We start from the raw sequence: 9,441 nt of genomic DNA, 5'->3' as shown, positions 1-9,441 counted from the left end.
AGCTTAAAGGCAAGTGCCTTTATGCAGATGTGAGGTCTGCTGCCATTTCAGAATGGATAAGGCTATGTGCTCTAAATTACTGCAGGAAACAGAAACACAAATAGCACTGTCTCCTGGATCTGGACAGATTCCCTTTTTATTGTCACCTGCCTGACAGCCAGGCTGTTGCTGCTTACTAAAACCTGTCTGTAACTGAAATTCCCCAGGGTAATAAGCTCCCTGTGAAACAGGTTCCTAAGTGGAAAAATCTGCACATCTCCAGATTAAATCAATAACAATTAAGAATTCTTTGAAATCTAATTGGAAAAGCAGCTATTTTGATCAGCGCCATGATGTTATCTGGAAATTGTATTTTGTTTATCTACAGCAGAATGTTTTCTTCTTTGTGGGATTGGTTTGCCAGCCTCAGACACATCCTTTGATCTCTGAGATGATACAGTGAACTGAAACATGGGGGCAATCAGAGGGATTATCACGGGATGGGGAAATCATTTGATCTATTTTTAAATGTAATTTTTATGAATAACTTTGGGGGTTGGTTATCATTAAGAAAGGAAGAGATGTCTCTCCCATCTTTAGCAGTGTTATATTTCTCTGAAGATGACTGATTCATGTAGTTAATAATACTTAGCATTTATATAGTGCTTTCTAACTTCAAAGCACTCTACAAATATTGCTCACTAATGCTGCCCACAAAACTTCTGTGTTATTACTTCCAGGGAGGGATGAGTCTATTTGATGTCTCTCATTCTCCTGTGGATGGTTTTCTGTTCAGGGCCCGCTTTAGCTGCCTCGGGTTAACTGGGACAGAAAACCCCAGTGAGAGAAAAAGAAAGACTAAAGTTCTGGTCAAGATTACAGTGAGACTCTTTCAAGCACATCATCTGAAAAATCTCGTGCTCATCTTCAGAAGGTCTCCTACATCTTGCAAGGACTATCCTACCAAGTTAACTGAGTTCCTAGTTATTATTGTAAGGACAGAACCCTTGTCTGAAGATCTCTAGCAATAACAATGCTCAACAAAAAAAGAAAGAAGAGATCATAAGAACACAAGAACAGAAGACATACTGTGCTTTGTGTGAGCCTATCCGATGTTTGAAAAAACCCAAAATCCAAACCTTTGAATGAACTTAAAACTCTGAAAGGTCGGTGTGGCCTTTTTTTTTTTTCATCCTTGAACCTAGTTTCCTTATAGTACACATTCATGCCAACAAATAGCAGATGGTGATGGCAGATATTTACTAAAACAGCTAAAACTGTGTTCCTTGTAGGAGCATCTATCATGCTGATAGGGCTGAACAGTCTGTACTGGCAGCAATAATGGTCCATGCCAGGAAGGAAAGATCAAAACCTTTCTCGAGATCTCCCTGGATGGTATTTCAAGTGGCTTGCTCTGCAAACAAAGGTAGATTTGCTCTTGTGGTTCTTGGGCACTGCTTGAGGCAGGAATGCTGCTGTGTTAGCCATGTGTCTGCTCTGAGAGGGTGACTTGGAGCAAGCTAGCATCAGGAGTGGAAAGGAGGGACCCTGGGTTCGTGGTGCTCCCCTGCTCTGGCAGGGGTCCTCCCTCACGTGGGGAGCTGAAAACTGCTTTGCAGCCCTGACAGCTGCAAAGCCAGGCTGACCCAGTGCTTCTGCTTGGGCTTACTGTGGTGCAAATTTTCCTCCTTTCCGGCAAGATCTCCTAAGAGGTTTCTGGGTCTTCAGGTCTTTGGCTCTCTGCAGTCAGCTGTGACAATGTTTCTTGCAGCACAGCAATTTATTTACCAGAGGTTGGCATAAGATCCATTTTGGAAAGGGTGCTAAGTCTGTCATGGATAAGAAAGAATTAAGGGAAGCTTAAATGTCCAAGGAGCTCATCAAGGATCACAGTTGCCCTGGCCTCTAGGAGATCACTCCGTCTGTGCTAGCATATTGAAGAGGGACCCTTGACGCATTTTCAGATGCTAATATTTATCATCCCAGTCCCTCAAAACTTCAAGTGGCACAGACCTTACCCTTCCAGGTCATTTTCCTTCTCCAAATACTTTGGCACAAGACTACAGGGTAGGATTATCTTACAGGAAGAGCAGGTGGTCTGAGAGTCACAAGTCCTGAGCCCTGAACAGATCTGTCACTGGTTTGTGGTGTGATCTCAGGCCAGTTACTGAGTGCCTGGTATTAGGGGAAGCTGGACACCCACATCTCCTGCTGGCTCTGGAGAAAGTATTATTTGGTACCTTGGAACCAAAAATTCTTGACCGTCTGGATTCTTTGATGTCTGTAATGAAAATATGATTTCTCACACCTACCTCTGGGGTATTGTGCCACTTCACTGGTATTCATATGTCAGATGTAGACACTGTGAAAGAAACCACAGTAACCCCACTATGTTCCTCTCAGTGCTGGTGTAGCACAAAGCCTTGGCTTTGAGGAATTGCCCAGATTTTTCTCTACAACTCTCCAGGCACCTCAGCAAGCTGATCTCTTCTATTTGACAGAGCTGGCTTTCTCCAGGCATCCTGGCTGGTGATTTACATGGCCTTTTTGTAGTGGTACTCATTTTTCACTATTCACATTGCCTGCTGATGAGCTGATTTGAAGTTACGTTTTGCTCGTAGGTTCAGCCTCTTGTTCAGTTGCTTTGCACTCTTTTGTCTGATTGCTGAAGTGGAAACTGGGCCTTGCTCTTAGGCAGAAGCAAAGTCACAAAGCAGCACCAAATCCTGGCATGCATCTCCAAGCTGTGAAAAATGCAAGTGTGTTGGGCTCTAATAGAAGAGAAGGCAGACCCTGTGCCTGCAGGGAGCTCAGCCAGATCCAGCATTTTTCATAGATGCCCCATGTCTTCATCAGTATGCAGATCCATCTGCGCTGCTGAGATATCTGCATAGTACAGACAGGGAGTGGGGGAATACATTTATAAATAGGATCACTTCATCTTTTCCTTTCCTGCTGTCCCCACTCTCCCATATTCCCTACTGATGGAGGTACTTCACTACTGAGAGCTGCCAGTCCCACCCTACCTTCATACCAGCTCTTCTACTTTCTTCTTTGCATTGCAAATGGAGGAGGAGGGGGTGAGAGGAATGGATGGATAGAGAAGGAGGGATAGGCTCCACTGGCTGCTAGGACTCTTGAAGTAACTTTTACCATTCAATTAACAGTGACAGGTACTAGAAATTATGAGAATCTGACATTACAGTGCCTCCCTGCTATTTGTAATGGGTGGGGTTTTTTTTTAATTCTACAGCTAAATTCTTAGAAAGGTTGCATACTCTCAACCTACCTGTGTAGAGCAGCAGCCTGCACCAAAATACTTCAGAACACCAAGTACAGCTCACTCTTCCTGCTCAGTGTGCTAGAAGGTTGTTAAATGTTGCATGGTCACAGAGAAATTAAACATTGCTCTTACTCATGCTTACTCACAAGAGAAGCTGTTGGAGCTGGAGTCACACTGAATGCAGCAATCATGTTAGTACATCACAGTAACAGTTGCTTGGAAGAAAAACACAGGAAAAAAAAACTATATGAGACACAGCTCTTTTGCAATTGAGTTGAAATTTTTCTCCTAGCATCTCACTGTGATTTTCTGGAAGTCAGAATTCCAGAATCCCATTTTCTTTTCCTGTGCCCCACCACATGAAAAACCTTTACCGAAGTTGTCCAATGAACTATTGTGGTTTGTCTCCACGGCCTTCATGTGTGGTTTTTTTCTTTCCTCAAGTTCATACCAACCACCCTTTGGTAAACTGATTTATCCTAATTTTTTGTGACTGTAGATGTAGAAACTGAGATTTGCCATCCACCATCAGAGAACCCAACCCAAACTCCTTGGGAGAGACCAATATTCTTAAAAAAATTTTAAAAGTCACATTTTCCACTGTGTATTTTTTTTTTCTTATTATGGAAGTAATAGAGGAAGTTCTGGAAATTCCATCATCTGGCACTGAGGATGTAAATGTTCACATACTACGCAGCAATGCTTTCAAAAAGTTACTTCTGAACAAAAGATGAAAAGGATGCTGAAGCAATTTACCCTCTAGACAGATGACTGACACATTTGTCAGAAGCCAAAAGGTCACAGCAAACATTTAGGGCAGTTCTACTTTTTCCCCTGGAAAATAGATGTCCTTGCAATTGTTAAGCAATGCCCCTTGAAACACGTAATTCAAAGAGGTGTCAGTGCACACAGCCATGAAAGCAAGGGAGAAAAGCAAGTGTTTCATGGACACAAGTGTGGAGAAACTCCATGGATTGTTAGTACAGTGCTGAGCAAGTGGCAGTTCAGTGGCAGATCTGCCCCTGGTTCCTGCTATAATTCAATGGGAAAAACCCTTTCTGAAGGGCTTTGAGAACAGCTTTGTGTAAGATGAGACTTTCTCCTTTGAAAGACAAGTTCATCTTCCAGGACCTTCACAAGTGTCCAGTGGAACAGATCAGCAGACCTTTTTTCTCAACCACTGTCTCCCAAAATGTCCATGAAGAAACTGTTCCCACCGGCAAACAGCTGCTGACCTCAGCAAGGACTCAGGGGACAGCAAGATGAGCTTGCATTGGACAGGGAGACAGTCCATTCCCAAAATGATTCCCCCAACAGAGAGGGACACAGACTGCCCCTCACGGATAATCTAACTCAAATATAATGCTGCAGAACAGTGTTTTCTAACAAGCAAGGTACTTCTTACTGAGAGAAAGCTCAATGAGACACGGACCTCCAAGGTGGCCTTGCAACGTGTCCCTGGATCTTGAGTGCCCAAAGCTGTTCTGGATGGGGTTATCTGGCAGAAATCAGATGCACTGCCTGGTTTCCAGCACAGGAAAGAAAGAGATAGCAGGCACAAAAGATGTAAGAAGGGACAAACAAAGGCACACATGAAGGGACAGTATGATGGGAGGGAGAAAAAATCCAGGAGAAGAGGATGGGATAGGCAAGCAACCACAGGAATAGCAGATAATGGCAGAGGTGCAATACTGGAGATCTCAGAGGAGAATTTAACAAAAGGGAACCCACTGGTTTGTTGTACCATAGCTCATGAGCTTCAGCCCTCCTGCACTCGTGTCTCTGCACTGCTCTTCGTGTTCCATCCCTGTTTGTGTTTCCTTCACCTTGGCTGATGAAGGTCACCCAGCAGCCCAGCTCGCCAGGCACTAACTGAAGGACATCTGCAAGGCTCTGTATCTGGTCACTCTATCAGGAAAGGTGCTGCTTGTCTGGGTAGACACAGAGCAGAGTGAGTATAAACTCAGGGTATGTGCTGAACACCCCTACAGAGTGTGCCTAGCATGACAAATGCCTCCTACAGGGGCCACCTTTCGCTCCATATGTGTTTGCAGGGCACCCAAACTGTGTTTGCACAGATTTCCATCCAGGAAATCCCAAGAGTAAGTGTGGCAGTCTTGGGCATTTGCACAACAGGCTGACACTTCCAGGATGCAGCAGATGGGCTGGCTGCCCGTACACTCCACAGCCTGTGTACGCTCACTTCTGACAACCCCTGGTGGGAAAATGGCAGTCCTGTGTCAAGACCAAGCACATAGAGAGTTGTTTTGATAATGCTTTGCGTTAAAAAGTGCTTGTGGACATATAAAGTAATAGAAAATAAAGGCTTTGAGTCTTCAGATATTCAAACTCAGACCTCTGCAGTGCAGAACTGTGGCAGTTTTCCCAAATGACGCTTGGCTGTGGAACAGCAACCCATTCCATCAGCACAATTGCTACTCTGGTGGTTCTGCCCATGAACTTTCTAAAGCATCAAACTCCAGCACAGACACACCCTGACACCATCCCCGTGAAGCAAAGCAGCAATGATACAAAGATTTAGTTGATAACAGGCTGTCAGGTCTAAGCAGAACTTTAGGACTTGCTGACACACTGCTTTAAGTCTACCAGTACATTTTCTGGTTGGTAGCCAGATCTCACAACTTTGTAGTTGTCACTGTAAGATAGACCCTACAGATCAATCACCTTGCTTGGCAATGTCATGTCAGATTGGGATGACAGTGGATTTCATCAGAACCTGGCGTGGGTGTTTTTGTCACTTACTTCACATATGGAAAATCTCATCTATTTTTGCCAAAATTTCATGTGGATGATCTGCGAAGGGATGAGGAGGTGTAGAAGGGGAGAGGTGTGACAGCAGTGTCAGTCTGTCCCATTTCTGACATTTGAAAACAAGGGATTTTCATTTCCTATTCTGTGCTTAGTCCTGACCAAAAGAAAAAAAATTGCAGTGTATTAAAAACAGAAAGTCTGAACTAAGATGTTGTGTTCTGAAAAAAATATTTAATTTCTCACTGAACTTTTCATTCATGGAACTTATCAATATTTTTGTTGGGTTTCATTCTGACTTGGAACAAACCTGTACTTCAAAACCATATTCTTTCCTGAAACAAAGTTCTCGTGGTGCCCTCCTGCAGTGCCAAACCAGCGTGGGCACAGGAGAATGGCACTGCCAAGATCACAGTTGCTGACTCCACTTTTATGTCTTGGTCTCACCTTCTGTGTCAGAGAATAAATTTTAATTCTTGTATAACCCCTTAATATTTCATGGGCTAAACTAAGAGTATGTGTGTACAGATGTGACATTTCTGTTACGCCAAAATCAGGTAGGATAGAGGTGGTCAGAAGTCAGGATCACTGGAAAGCACCATGCCCACCACTAACTCTCCTCATCGCCACCTTGGCAATCCTGGGTTAAGCAGGGAAAGAAACCAGGGGCACATTAAAGTCCAGGAAAGTGAATAAGGTAGAGTTTGAGGCACAAGTAATGGGAGAAGCAAGCAGACAGCCACGAGGGCTGATGAACAACTGGATGTGTGCTGTTCTTTCATGTGGAACAAAAGGCAAACATGAGACTTTACCTGTGTTCTTTCTGCCTGAAAAACACTTCTGATTGCACACTGCAGAGGTGAAGTTAGAAGTCAAACACAAGCCCTCAGTCTTCGCTTTTACAACCACAATCAGACAACAGACAGAAAGGGATAAAAAATGCAAATGTAGAGCCTTGCTAGAGGGATTCTAAATACAAGGAAGGGACTGTAGGCACTTTGTAATTCTCATGTCCTCTTGGGTGTTCAGAAAAGAATTGCTGGAGGGAGAAACTATAAATCCATGAATTACTGAGTCTGTGTTGACTTAGATTACCCAAGTATCTCCTTCTTTCTTTTTTTTCTTTTTTTTTTAATTTTATTTTTATTATTTTTATTTTTGGAAGGATATGTGTCATTGTTTGAAGTCAAACACTGAACAAAAACAGATATAAGCAAAACAAGAGATTCCAGCTGAGAAATGGCTAGAAGAGACTCTCCGGATAAGTGATGGTGTGCAACACTGCAAGTCCTTCAGAGCCCTTCATGACCTCATGAGAATCAGCCAGCTGCCCACAGAGATCCTCACAAAAGAATATTGCATTAACCAGAATAACCAACAGGCCAAACTGGGTGTAGAAGGGATCTTGGTTCAGATTTTCACTTGCTTGCTTACAGTGCTGAACTGAGATCTACCTCTAAACTTAGTTTCCAGTTGGTGTCATTACTGTCTGTTTTTCTGGACCTTTCTGTGTTTCTCTGGTTTTGCTCAGAAATATTACCTGAGGATCTGCTCCACTCAAGCATCTAAGTTCTAGGGGAGCAGAAAAAAAACCAACCAAACAAACAAAAAGGCATTTCTGATGAATTTTAATTTCTGAATGGAAAGCTAAAAATAATTCCCAACTAGCTGTAATCAAAGCACAAGTATAAATCACACATGATTCACAGTACAGCACCCAGTGGGAGTTTCTTGGGAGGGATTGCTTCCCCAGGGCTCTGGTTTCAATGTGACACTGATGTGTTTGGCTTCTCTCCCACTTCTGTAGAACATGAGTAAGATTCCAGCCTCTAGACTACAAATTCGCTTGAGATGTTGACATCTGCAATCAAATTGAATGGTTTAAAATGGTTCCCTTCGTCCCCATAGGAGTTCATTTATTCTGATCTGTAGTGGGTGAGATACCTTTCCCTGTTTTGGCTATTACAAGAAAATAATAATAAAACTTTCACTCTTGTTTCTCTTTAATTTTGCTACGTGCTTTGAGCTTTTATGGACTTGAGAATTCTCTGCTAATGTGGGCCCAGGAACATCTTTGTATCTGCAGCCAGAGATTTCTTTTCCTTTCCCTCCACATTTCTCTGTGTATCTCGAGTATTGTTCTACTGTCTCAGTTGCCAATGACTAATTTAAATTGTCCCAATTTTCAACCCCCTCCTGGTAGCATCCCCCAGTGATCCCAGAGGAATTTCCTGAGACACTTCCCTTCCTTTCTTTCTCACGCTCTGTCTCCCCACTCAATATCTAATAATTTATGTAAATGAATTCATCAGTATCAAAATAATATTGGAGGGAGAAGGAGGGCCTGACTGATCGTGCAAGATATGTGGACAGCTCTGGGAAAACAGTTGTCTTTAAAATCTCTATATCCTGCAATGCACCTCTTAAAAACTGCCTTAATCAAGACTGTTCACATTAGCCAGTGATACTTAAGCAATCTTAAGATAATCATTTTCAGGTGAACTGCATTTTCCAGGCAGTAACCATAAGTCACTTCCTGGAGCTCAAGCCTAGCAGACCGTTTCTAATCCTTGAACCTAAAATGATCTTCACTTATAAAACCGTTCCTTTAAAAGGACACTTTTCCAAGTGTGTTTCCAGATGTTCAATGTAGTAGTATGAAAACAAAGATGCGTGCTGATCAGTCTTTGGCGTTTGCCAACCCTAAAGCTGTGTGATTGCCAGAAAAGGGTATTTCTGAGGCACCTGGGAGGTCACAATCCCTTTTCCCCACTGTCATCACTGCTGTGACTAAGAAGTCATTCATTCAATTACACAAAGGTTCATCTATTTCACTGTCTCCTCTGGTAGTTTTAAGTTGTTCTCTATTCAGATTTTATGCTGCAGATATATTGGGCTTGATGAATGCAGACAGGAATTTTATTTCATTATCTTAAAATATTCAAATTACACATGCACAATAAATATTGACAGGGAGGTGAAAGGAGGACTTTACTGCATCTCACAGCAAAAGTTACAGTGGCAGAAGGGAGTGTGTAGGGTGGGTGTGAAAAGCACAGCAGAAAGCCTTGGGTCTTTGGTGCACTGAGTGGGGACTGATGCTGCTAAACCCCTGAAGAATCATGCCCTGCATATCAGCCATCCTCTCCTTAGATCCATCTCCAAGATCCTCTGGGGGGTGAGGGATCTTTTATGTTTCTGCACTCATTAGCAATACCAAGGGAGTAAGTAACTGCATAAATTCTCTTGCTCATAATTTGGTACTTTTTTGCTTTCATTGGTACTAGAAAATAAAAAGAGGATCATAAGATAATTCAGCCTAGAAAAAACCTAAGGAGTTCCGTAACCCAGATTCCTACTCAAAGCAGGGTCAGCTCTGGAATCAGGAGAGGTTGTTTGGGGCTTTATTG

This window comes from Corvus hawaiiensis, chromosome 26 (assembly GCF_020740725.1).
Source record: "Corvus hawaiiensis isolate bCorHaw1 chromosome 26, bCorHaw1.pri.cur, whole genome shotgun sequence".
NCBI lineage: Eukaryota > Metazoa > Chordata > Aves > Passeriformes > Corvidae > Corvus > Corvus hawaiiensis.
This window is presented reverse-complemented; position numbering follows the sequence as displayed.